Source organism: Aedes aegypti, chromosome 3, assembly GCF_002204515.2.
Source record: "Aedes aegypti strain LVP_AGWG chromosome 3, AaegL5.0 Primary Assembly, whole genome shotgun sequence".
Classification (NCBI taxonomy): domain Eukaryota; kingdom Metazoa; phylum Arthropoda; class Insecta; order Diptera; family Culicidae; genus Aedes; species Aedes aegypti.
In genome coordinates, this window is record NC_035109.1 from 41935496 (window position 1) to 41948233 (window position 12738).

The 12738-nt window shown below is 39.4% G+C and overlaps 1 protein-coding gene across 2 annotated transcripts in view; it reads right to left on the minus strand.

Moving 5' to 3' along the window:
* The window catches only part of LOC110678020 (latrophilin-like protein LAT-2), a 378663-nt gene that overhangs the window by 152669 nt on the left and 213256 nt on the right, over positions 1-12738 (minus strand). The gene's annotated exons all lie outside the window — the stretch shown is intronic.

A 12738-nucleotide genomic window follows, 5' to 3' on the forward strand; every position in this document is an offset into this window, starting at 1 on the left:
TCACTCACTCACTTGCAAACCGCATCAAAGCCTGCAGTGTACCTTCTTGCTAAAATCACTTCTTGCTTCGGGCATAATTCCGTCAGCTGCGCTCTTTGACACCTCTTCTCAGGATATGAGCCAGGGTTGTATCCAGGGAGAACGTGCTTTCAAGGACGGAGAACGTGCATTCAAATTCTACGAGAAGCCCAAACTTCACCACTGGAGATTTATTACATTTGGCGACACAAACCGCGTTTTCGGGGTGCCACTAAAAACTAGAAATCCCGTAGAAACTTACGAGCTTCTGTCGTCGCCATCTGCCCCGTCATCAGGAATTGCACACACGTTTTCTTTCAAATGCACAAAGGAGCAGCGGTGGCAGAGCATGGCAACTCTAACGACGAGTGCACGGTACTCCACAGAACGTTATAACCTGAAAAAATTTCTATAGCAAAACTTAATGTCTGGATGAAATTAAACAATTAAAAAAAACGTAGGATCCGATTGGATATTACGCCTTTTTGATGGCATAAGTCCACAAATTCTAAGGAAAACAGTAATTGCAAGGTTTTCCATTTATCGTTGATATCGGAAGACTTGGTTCAAATATGGGTATCATAAGTACTCTTAACGATAATAGATCAACAATATTTGGATGTAACGCCTTTTCGGAAGCGTAATTGTCAAAATACTAAATTAAAATAATGTACACAGCAATACATTAATTATAATATTGCTGTACACTAGTCCCGTCGCAAATATGATGTACAATTACATATCTTAAAGCGGAGTACGGACTTCAAAAGTAAAGAGCTCTAGTAAAACTTCTCCTTATTACCAGTAGAAGCGAAATGTACCTTTTGATTACGGCATAATTTATTTATTGATTCTAAATCTTAAACACTTATGGTTGCACAGATTGTGACATAATCTAGATTTCTTATCCTACTAGTGAAAATATTTTTAGATATTCAGATCAAATTTATCGGAAACATCATTAAATAACCTACAACTAACGTCAAAAGTGTTAAAAAAAAGCGTATTGTGTACGTCAAGTAGGAATCCACAAAATAGAACAGTTAAGATAACACATAATTACAGTCAAAACTACATGATAACAAATAATTACAGTCAATACGGTTCATACTCAGGTCAAACACGAATAATCTGCGCAGTATTTTCCTACGGTTCGCTAACGTTTCTAGGTCGATTAGTTGGCAATGGTCTTCATAGGCCGGCAATTCGATGGGATTGGACCACGGTAGACGACGTAACGCGTATCTGAGAAACGATTTCTGGACGTTTTCTATGCGATGGCACTGTTCATTATAATACGGTGCCCAGATTTGGACAGCATATTCCAAAGTGCTACGCACCAAGGAGCAAAAAGGAGTTTTTAAAGCATACATGTCGTCGAAGGCAGCTGTGTTGCGCCAGATGAAGCCCAATAGTGCATAGGATTTGGCTATGGCGATAGAGTTAAGCTCGTTAAACTTTACTTCAGAGTCAATAACAACGCTGAGATCCCGAATTTTGTTAACACGTTCTAATTGCACACTGTCGAGCCTGTACGAGAAGAAGAATGGAGAGCGCTGACGACTGTAGGATATAACCTTGCTTTTCGCGATGTTCACTTGCATTCCATTCCTTCCGCACCAGTCCAAAACAAAGTTCAGATCTTCCTGAAGAGCACAGCAGCTCAACGGTGACAATCCGATACGGTAGATTTTGAAGTCATCCGCGAACATCAAACAATCACAGCGCAGAGGACTACAGATGTCGTAGACGAAAATTATGAAAATAACGGGCCAAAGTGGGATTTCGGAGGCAACGATTCTCCGAATGTGCGTCTCTCTTTTACGTAGCTCTTACGATTAGGTAAGTAGGATGACGTCCAGTTCCAATCGGGCAAGCCAATGTGCCGCATTTTCTACTTACAGGACAGATAGATGGACAGAACTGTCCGAAGCAGTGTCGTTCAAGTTGAAAACTGGACGCTGTACAGCTGCGGTAAACCATGTCGGACGGAACTCCATGGCCGTGCTTCCTGCTTTAACGAAAGACCAGAACGAAAAGGGGTCATACTTGAAGTCAGATTCCAAGCATCGGATGTAATGAGCCTATGCATGCAATAAAACGTTTGACTCTCACTGTGTGCCGTGTTTTCAAGATGCCCATGTGAGAGAGCGAGACAGCACCGACACACGGCGCACAGTAAAAGTCAATAGAATTTATGACACGTACAAAGGCTCATTCCGAAATACGATTGTTTGCAGCTCATCATACAGGTTTTCCACTTTCTGGGGAGTCTGCTTATTTTCTGCTGATCGGTGCTTGAAGTTCTTTTTACGGATTTTTCGAAGCCTGTTTTGCATTGTCCTCAAATCCCGGTTCCACCATTTGTAATGAGTTCGCCAGATTTTTTTTTGAGGTGCACTAGTTCGGCTATGATGTTATTTATGGTTAAGTAGAAACGAAAAACGGCAGAGTCAATATGGCAATCGGGTAGAAGGGATAACCAATTCACTCGAGTCTACTCATCGTTAAGCACTTCAACATCACATCACTTAAAATCGTAGCAGAAAACATTGTCTTATGTATCAGTTACAGACGAAATGTAGCATTTCAGAACGAATGTCTACAATCTATTGAGTTAGTGTAATCTCATGCTCAGAAGAGGCGTTGGCAGGTAGATGTAGTAACCGAAAGATGCAATAATACAATTTGCGTCCGATCGCTTCTACGATGGTTATCACAATGATTTCATCCGTCGCAAATCACATCCACGAACGCTTCGTTTTATTTTCACTTTTCGAACCGTTCATTGCTTCGGCTAGAGGTGTTTAAACTGCACGTTCAATTCTCATCTGATACACGCATGAAAAATTCTATCGAATATATAAACTTACGAGGCATAACCACCACAGTAGATAAGCGTTGCGATCCTCGTCGAAGTATCAAGAGAGGTTTGGCAGCAGGGCCGTACATTTTCATTTCATTGAACACATTTTCAGTCCCCAACTGACTGACTCAAGCTTGCCTTTCAATTGAAACCCTACTGTTTCGTTGCAATCCGACAAACCTTTCCTTTCATAGCAGCAATCGTAGCCTCTCATTTCTTTCGTGCTGCTTGTGCATCGCGCATCATAAATCAAAGCCCCACCGCAGCGAAAAGGTCGATAGTCTCTAACTTTAGGAACTGATTAATTCAAATAAACGACGTGGTTTCTCTATTTTAATTTATTACCTAACAAGTAAAGTACATTACTTTTGCAAAAAATAGGTGAAATTCAATTTAAAACATTTTGATAGATTTCAAAGAAATCAAATGAAACGAAATTCTTACTCTTTCATTTCATCTTTCTTGTTCGTTGCTTTCAATCGGGTAACGAAACGAATGAGTGTGGAACAAAGAACGAAGCGACGTAGTTGTTCGTCACCATCGAGACGCAGGATAAGACCATGGTCTTATCCACTGGTGTACTAAACCAGCTCGGCCGAAGAATTTTGACACTAGAGCGGGTCCAGATCACGTGGGAAGAATACGGGAGCGTGCCCCGCTCAAGTGTTACAATTCTCAGACCGAGCAAATTTAGTACACCGGTGGATTAGACCATAGTCACCAAGAACAACGACCATGTCGGTGTCGTCCGCAAGATCAAGCAAATACCGAACGCTGAGTGTTTTCGGTAAATCTCCGGATCACTATTTGGTCTAACATAAATACAGCAGATATACATCGAAAGGCTAGCGAGACGTACTTTGACAACTGCGTTAGAAGACGAACTAGTGCCACAAATTAGCTTAGCAGGGCGGCGATTGCTTTCATCTTCGTTTTCAGCATCACGTGGGCGCTTTCTTCTGCTGGAGAATGGCAGTTGCTACGGAATAGGATTTAGAGGAGTCAGTGGAACGGAATCAATCATCTTTTTAAAATTCGAATGAATTTCGGTGCGAACCTCTGTTAATATGCTATCTCGAATGTCTGTTTTAAGAGCTTCGACTATGCAATCGTTGGCTGCACTAATCGATGTCATTGCTTTCGTGAACCTTGAGTTCTGAGACAAAATTGCCCAGAGCAAAAACCGCCACATTTGATGATTTCACCAACCAGACGGATTTTTCACAGACGGAAGGCATTTCGAATTATGCAACCACTCTTGAAAGAGATAAATGGGTTTGAATCACGTATGCACCAACAAATGGACCTCACAGACCTCAAACAAACGGTGAATGACGGCATGACAGATGGAGATGGAGAGATGGAGACCCTGAAAGAAGAGTTTAAGAACCCCTGGTGGATAGGCCTGCAAGGTCTCGTCCCCAGCGAACGTCTCGGGATTAACTCAGTGAGATTATAACACTCCATGAATTCCTCCGGAGATTTCGTCCAGGAATTTCTTTGGAAATTTCGACCAGGAATTCCTCTGGAAATTTAATTATGAAATTCCTCCAGACATTTTCTGCAGACATTCCTTCGGAAATATTTTTAAGTGATTTATCTGGGAATTCTCTAGGAATTTGCACTAGCTATTTCTCCGGGGATTTCGTCCGAGGATTCCTTTGGGGATTTCCTCCAGGAAATTCCTACATGAATTCTTCCTGGGATTTACCCCAGTAATTGCTGCTGGAAATGTGCTCTAGAAATTCCTCCGGAGATTTTCTCTAGAAATTCCTCCGGAGATTTTCTCTAGAAATTCCTCCGGAGAGTTTTTTTTCCCAAAAACTTCTCCATGGGTTTCGTCCAAAAACTCCTCCGGGGATTTTATCCAGGAAATCTTCGGGAGATTCCCAAGAATTCATCCTAAAATTTAATCCAGGAGGGATCTTCTGGAGGTTTCGTCCAGAAATTCATTTAAAAAATCCAGTATGGGTTTTCTTTAAAAATTCCTTCAGGGATTTTATAATAAAATATATCAGGAGATTTCCTCCAGAAACCTTTCTGGAGATTTGCACCAAATTTTCCAAAGGAAAGAATTTCAAAGATTCATCCCGAGATATCCAAGAACCCCTACGGGGATTTTCTTAAGGATTTCCTTCGGGAAGTTCGTGCAGGAATTTTTCTAGTGATTTCCATCGGGTACTTCTCCGGGGATTTTCTACAGAAATTTCTCCGGAGTTTATTCCGGCGTTTTCTTCCAGGAATTGCTCTGGTGATTTGCTCCAGGAATTCTTCAAGAGATTTGGTCGAGAAATTACTCCAGAAACTTTGGCGATTTGCACCAGAGATTTTTTCGGGATTTTTTCCAGGAACTTCTCAGGGAATTTCCAATAGCAACTCTTGCGGGCATTGCATCCAGAAATTCTCCCAGGCTTCCCTTCACAAAAAACGGGGATTTCCTCCAGGAAGTCTTCCAGGTATTTGCTCCAAGAATTCCTCCAGGAAATTCTCAGGTGATTCCCAAATGCCCAGATTTCCCCCAAGAACTCCTCCGGTGTTTTCCTCCAGAAATTCCTTCGGGGATTCCAGGAGATTTCCAGCTAGGAATTTGTCAGGAAATTATTCCCGAGAATCCCTCCCCAAGATTTCCCCTCAATAATTCCTCCGGGGATTTTCTCCATACATTTCTTAGAGAATTTCCAGAAGCAATTCCTGCGGGAATTTCGTTAAAGAATCCTCCCGGGGATTTTTTTGTTCATAGAATTTATCTGGAATATTCTTCCAGGAGTTTCTCAGGAACTTCTTCAGGAATTGCGTAGAGAATTTCATGCAGGAATTCATCCGCAAATATCAAGGATTGCTCCGGGGGATATCCAAGAACTACTTGGTATTATAATAGCAATTCCTTCAAAGTATTTTTTAGGATTTCAATGATTTTTACAAAGATATCCCCCAAGAACTTCTCCGGGGATTTTATGCAGAAATTATTCCGGGGCTTTCCTCCAAGAATTCATTCTGGAATTTACAGGATTCCTCTGGAGATATCCTCCAAGAACTCTTTCGAGAATTTTCCCCAGAAGTTCCTCTCGGGATTTCGTCCAGAAATTATTCGGGCTTTCCCCCAGAAATTTTTCCGGTGATTTCATCGAGGAATTCCTCCAGAAACTCTTCTCGCAATTTGATCCAATAAAAACTAGATTTCGTTATAAACATTAGGACCCTATTTTCACTGTATTTTATTCTTCAACTGAAACACAGTGAATTAATTTCAGTTTTTAACAGAAAAACTGCTGTTAAGTTTCGTTGATGATGATTATTACGAGGACGGATCCTTGAACGTTGACTGCCTTTCTAGACAAACCTTTGATAAGGACACAAGAGGCCTATAGCTAAAGAAATCGACTGGTGAGCACAGATTCGATGGAGATTTTTTTTCTGATAATAACGGTCTAATGAACACCATGCAAGTCTGCTCCTTCTTATCCGATGGTGGCGAGATGGCGTTTTTGCATGAACCGCTCGATGAATGCAGCATTTGCATATTTAAACCATAGGGTTTACCGTTGCACCTGGCCTTATTACTCGCCACCCCACCTTCCCTCAAACGCGAACCGTTCAAATGACTTTTCCTTCGAAGGAACGACGACACCAAGTTAGATCTGCTCCTCAGAAGTTAGGTACAAAGTGTTGATATTGCCCGCAGAGGAATTCAAACACTCGTGTCACAGTTTCTTCCGCGAATGGTGGCACAAAGAACGATGTCGCAGTAGAAATCACGCCCTGCAGGAGAGCGACTCACAGGGTGTAAGAAATTAGATTGAAATCTTGATTGCATCAGGAGAATGCTGGGAGGAGGGTGGTCGTGGCTGCAAGCTGAGGATGTTTCATGTTGCAAGTGTTTATTGCATTTGTGAAGTGATGCAGTTATGTCGGATTGTTATCGAAGGGTACTAACGAGGTATGTTTCTTTCACGATACATATTAGATTTACAGACATTGTCAATGAATCATGTGATCTCAGGTTTAAAAATACAGGTTTACTCTCCTTTTCATGGATTATATCTCATTAGGCCGTTAGACCAAAAGATTCATTGAGCCAAAAATGGTCGATAGTTCCACTGGATCGTAAGGTGCATTAGTTTTTAGACCGAATGGATTGTTAGATATTAGGTCAGGTTAAGTTTCATTACCTAGAAACTGCCGAAAGAGTTTTAAGGTCAAGTTTTTAATTGTTATGATAGGATAATTTGCATCCTGTCATATAATTATCATAGCAGTATCACGAAAGCGGTGAAAATGCCTTCTCCTCACGTTTTTAAGACGGATCAAGAGTTTTAGATCATCGTCTATAATCACGGATTCAAATTTTACTTTACTTTGGGATTACAATGCTCCTTGCTTCAACAATGAAATTTGTTAAAGTTTCAAGAGCATTGTCAATATCAAGTTTTGTTTTTGTTAACATCAAGATTAGAGTCAATATATGTTTGGTATATATTCCAGTCGGCTCGAAAATAATTGAAAGTGGAGCTGATAGGATTGAGAATCGCTTTATGGGATATTTGAAATGTAACAGGGACACGATCGGAATCAAAAATCAGCATGAGTGACCAGTTGGCTACTGGGGTCGGTTAAGACCAAATCAATCGTAGATGGATTTCTAGAAGAAGAAAAACATGTAGGGCTATCAGGGTATTAAATTGAGAAATATCCTGAAGAGCACTCATCAAATAAAATTCTGCCGTTGGAATTACCATGAGAATTATTCCATGACCGATGTTTGGCATTGAAGTCACCAATGACAACAAATTTTGATTTATTGCTAGTTTGGATCAAATTAACTTGTTGTCCAGAGCACTGAAAAGGCAAATAGGCATCTATGAAAGAATATATAACAAGCTGTGTTTCAACTGAAACACCTAAAGTTTCAAAAACATTAGTTTCAAATAACGAAAACAGTTATGAGCAATTCTCGCTAAAACCAGGCCGCCATCGGCACCCATCGTTAGAATTCCAATTTTATGTCACTGATCGCTAGTTTTCGATAAAACTTAAGGGTGGTCCTTTCGGTTTTCTTAAATTGGTGGACCCCTCGTACGTCAGCTAGCTGAACAGTTTGCGAAAAAGCCCATTTTTTGATAAATCTTGGGTATTTCTTCACGTGATATGTCTCATATTTCGCTTGGAACACATAGCACACTTAGTAGCATCGTATAGAGAAAGAATATAGCTTTCATTTAAACTTGAAAAAAATTTGACGGCCATTTTGAATTTGACCGCCATTATGAATTTTGTTAGAAAAATCGTTTTTTCACCATTAGCGCACCGCTAGTTTTGAATTCTGAGATCACCATCAAAAAGCTGAGGAAAAATTGCATAAGATAGGCTACAAAAACTAGGTGAGCAATGGTATTTACTCTATGAAATGAACGATTTTCTAAATCATGTTCTCCTATTTTGACGTATACGGCGATTGCAATCGATGCAAACATTATTTTTTGTACAACAAAGAAACAAGTTTTCAATCGTTGGTGTATTATTTGAGATAGATGAAGAATAGGAGTATTATTTTGAGTGAAAAAATCTGATGGCCATCTTGAATTTTGACGCCATCTTGGTTTTAAGTAGTAGAATGAGTTTTCTTCTTGATAACACTCAGCATGTCGAATTTAGAGGCTACCAATAAAAAAGAGGTTACGTATACTCTTCTTATTATTATTCTTTTATGATGCGATTTTTGACAACAGAATAATTCTTCGACTTATCTTGGAATTCTTTAATAATGAATAAGTAAATTCAATAAATGAAAACCGTCCAAAAATATTGATTGTATGCATTGTTGTTCAGTGAATGAAGTTTACATATTCCGCGTCGGGACCGTAGTAAGTCTTGTGACAGATATTAAGTTTCAAGGAAAAACATTGGCAAAAGTGAATTAATTTAGAATGGAAATCTTAAATTTTGAAGCAAAAAATATCTTTGATTTTTCGAACCATAAAGTATCGTTTAAGTACCGCCCAACATGCATGTGAAAATTAGCGAAATTGAAAGATAAGAAGCAGGTTTTGTTCTAATGTTGACGTAAAGCCGAAACGCAGGTGTATCATTTCAAGGTTGGAAAATCTGGTAGCCATCTTGGATTTCGACGCCATCTTGGTTTTTAGCAGTTGAAAGATTTTATACCATCTCAGCGCTCATCATGTTGAATTATGAGACCTACGTTAAAAAAAAACAAGCAGATTCTGTCTTTCTTATATTATCTCAGCTGTTCAACTGATTGTTCATTTCTATCAATGGTTTTAGACCAAATAAATTTAAGAATTAATGCTATTTTTCAACTCAAAGATATGCAGAAGAATCATTCAGGTAGCAAATAAGCGTTAAAAAATCCTATTTGATAATTTGTTTTTAAAGCTAGTGAAGTTAAGTGCGTAACGTCAGGAATAATATGAACAAGAAGAAAAGTAAGTGTAACGATAGCATTAAAATTCAACATGTTGAGTGCTAACAAGGTGAAAACTCATTCTACTACAGTGAAACCTCCATGAGTCGATATTGAAGGGACCATCGACTCATAGAAATATCGAGCCATGGAACTGCAATCCTTTGGAAAGCTATCTCTAGGGACCATCATAGTAACCATGAAATTTTGTTTTAGTATGGTTCCATGAGTCGATATCGAGTCATGGAACATCGACTCATGGAGGCATTACTGCACTTAAAACCAAGATGGCGTCAAAATCCAAGATGGCCACCAGATTTTTTTACTCAAAATAATACTCCTATTCTTTCATCTATCTCAAATAATACTCCAACGATTGAAAACTTGCTTCTTTGTTGTACAAAAAATAATGTTTGCATCGAATGCACTCGCCATATACGTCAAAATAGGAGAACATGATTTAGAAAATCGTTGATTTCATAGGGTAAATACCATTGCTCACCTAGTTTTTGTAGCCTATCTTATGCAATTTTTCCTCAGCTTTCTGATGGTGATCTCAGAATTCAAAACTAGCGGTGCGTTAATGGTGAAAAAACGATTTTTCTAACAAAATTCAAGATGGTGGTCAAATTCAAAATGGCCGCCAATTTTTTTTTAACTTCAAATGAAAGCTATATCCTTTCTCAATACGATGCCACTAAGTTTGCAATGTGTTACAAACGAAATATGAGACACGTGAAGAAATACCCAATATTTATCAAAAATGGGCTTTTTCGCAAACTGTTTAGCTAGCTGGGGTACAAGGGGTCCACCAATTTGAGAAAACCGAAAGGACCACCCTTAAGTTTTATCGAAAACTAGCGATCAGTGACATAAAATTGGAATTCTGACGATGGGTGCCGATGGCGGCCTGGTTTCAGCGAGAATTGCTCTTATATTGTATACGCCTATGAATGATGATTGCAACTCCTCTACATGCCCCATCAAGTTGATCATTACTATAAACAAAAAAGTTAGGATCTTTTTTAGTTTGAATCCAGGTTTTAAATATGTTTCAGTAATAAGAGCTATATGCACGTCATTATATGTAAGAAAATTAAACAGCACGTCCTCTTTACCATTCAAAGAACGAGCATTCCAATTCAAATTATTTAAAATATTATTTATTGGATCCATTAGAAAAATGTAAACCAATAACAATTTGATTAGTAAATTTTACACCGACTTGGACTCATTCAGTCACAGTGGTGGCTTTAAACATTGCATCAATCATTAGATTCAATTGTTCAGTTAGAAAATTAAAATCAGAGGCAGACATATCACTTGAAGGGGGTACATTATCTGATTATTTCCCGTTAGAATTTTCGGTAGACAAAGAGGCGGAATAGAAGTTTCCTGTGACGGCAGGGTTTTTTTTCATTTGATTTGAAACAATTGAATAGGGGAGGAGTCCAAATTACCTGCCACGATATCGGCAAAGGATTTTCCTTGGGTAGATACATTCGAAATTGAAAGATTTGATTAAAATTAATTTGCGAATGAGCATGATTATAGTCTTCCTGATGGGTATGAATCTTAATCAAGCGACCGTTAACTGAAAAATGAGCATTGTTCGATAAACTACTACGAAAATTCCGGAAACGACTACAGTCAACCCTCCATGAGTCGATATTGAAGGGACCATCGACTCATGGAAATATCGAGTTATGGAACAGAAAAGCTATAGAAAGTCGTTTAGAAGGACCATCATAGTAACCATGAAATTTGATTTTTAGTATGGTTCCATGAGTCGATATCGAGTCATGGAACATCGACTCATGGAGGTATCACTGTATTATCGTAACGGACATTATCTTTCATCTGCCTGACACGAGCCTCGACGACTCGCCTACGCGAAGGGCAAGCCCAGAAATTCAAATAACTCTGTTCATGTTTTTCGGCTCTTGTTTTGTTCTGAAAGCATCGAGATGGTTGTCAGATAGGCTGAGGACTACTGCAGCAGTGGATTTATTAATGTGAGCAATATTTTAAAAATAAATCTATTTTCACGTATTTTTATGCATCAACCTGCTATAAAATGCTCAGCTTATGCAACTTTGTATCTCTTTTCCGAACGTCTACTACTGGAGCACTGCCCAAATTACTACAACACGTGTAATTTAATACCTCTAATCATATTTTTCCGAAATCTTTGTTTTGATGCAATGAGATCATCTATAGGACTTTTATTTATTATTATTTATAATCATTTTTTTGTTATTAGATCATCTTTTATTGATACCGGCAACCTAGCTGTCCTAAAACGGAAAGTGTTTTTTTTTTATAATATAAAATGCGGCATACTACCATGTGCTGGTCATATTGTGTGAGTGTAGGTAGAATAAATGATCAATTTCTAACTTCTAAAAACTCATTCGAGTTCACGATATGTGAAATTGGTCTATGAGCGGTTGAAATTTATCAAAATTAGTGTAACTCTTTAATTATCCTATAAACCCATGTATAGGAGAAAGTCAAAAACACAAAAAAACACGAGCGGTTCAAATTTTTTACGATGTATTTGGCCAAACTGTTCTGGTGGGTCACGCTGGATTTTCGGCCACGTACCTGGTGTTCTGCAGTCCAGCGAGCGCACGCGACGATTTACCGGATTCACTCCGGCGTTGACGGTCTCTCCTACTGACGCTGCGACGATCGGCAAGATGGCACCGATACCGGTGGACAAAGCTTGGGGCAATGGCGGATATGAATGGGCTGGAATGACGGTCTTCAGCGATGTGGAGTTGGTTCGGATGCACAGGCGCTTCCTTCGGACGAAACCGGTCGACGACGGCAAGGCCGCCCTCTGTCGAACCGTGAAGGGAATACTCCTTGATATTTAGGGCCGTTGCCCGAGTAATGTCCTCCTTTGCGTTGATGGCCCTCGGCCAGAGGAACAATGGTCCTTGACTATTAGGTCTCGTAACTACAAAAGTCACTTCGACCGTAGCGTGCAATGGCGATCTAAGGACGCGCAAACCAGAATGCTTTAAAGCAAGATCAAAAAAGGTCCTGAGTTGCGATGAACTGTCTCTCCAACTTAACTCGATTCACTACTCGCACTATACTATCAAATTTACTTCTCCACTGAGCACTTCTGGTCTACACGCTCGCCTGTTTAAAAAGCGATGGCAACCCAGCAAGCATCCTTCGAACCCTTCAGGCCATTCGTGAAACCCTGTCCCCATTTTGCTGTAACTTTTACGCCATGCTTTTATGACCGTTACATATAGTTATGTCGAACTGCCCAGTGCTTTTGAATGCTTATGCTGAATATTTGAATATTTGAATACTTGATCACATGGTGCAATTAAAAAAAGGATTGGAACTCTTGTAACAACGGTTACAGACTACCAAGGCTAACTTTCAGTGAAAAAAGATCGGAGATTCATGC